The sequence below is a fragment of the Penaeus monodon genome, unplaced genomic scaffold, assembly GCF_015228065.2.
Source record: "Penaeus monodon isolate SGIC_2016 unplaced genomic scaffold, NSTDA_Pmon_1 PmonScaffold_47, whole genome shotgun sequence".
NCBI lineage: Eukaryota > Metazoa > Arthropoda > Malacostraca > Decapoda > Penaeidae > Penaeus > Penaeus monodon.
The window spans coordinates 442,189-442,781 of record NW_023659552.1 but is presented as its reverse complement, the minus strand read 5'-3'; positions in this window follow the sequence as shown (position 1 = coordinate 442,781).

The window sequence follows — 593 nt, the reverse complement described above, 5'->3', positions numbered from 1 at the left end:
ATGAAAACAATGATGGTGATGATGATAAAAGCAACAGAAATCGCCTTTAAAAAGACTTTAAATTGAAAAAAAAAAATTTTGCAAAGAAAAATCCCTTTTTTTTATCCAGAGATCCCGAATTACAGAAATTTTAAAAAACCCCATAAATTTAAATTGGAAAAAAACGAAAAATATTTTGTCTTAAAATTTTGTAAAACAAAGGGAAAAACCCTGCCCCGTAGACAAAACAAACCATGTTATTAGTAGAAATATCGATCTACGTGTAAAAAAATCAAATAGCTTAGACACCGATGTCGAATTGGATATTACAGATTTTAGTGATAGCTCTGTGAAAATGGGGACGGGTGTACATATCGGCTCTAGGGGTTACCCGAGGCGAAATTTTTATAAAAAAAGATGAAAAATAGCAAAATTTCCCAAAAAAACCACAAAAAGGATACGCTAAAAGGGATTTTTCATGTAATGAAAAAAAACGAAAAATCTAACACAAAAAAAACATAGTAATCTTGAAAAACAAATTTAAGCCCGGGGCAAAACGTATAATGCAGTCTTTTACGATATGCAACTTGACGTATGTTGCTCCAATGGTTTGT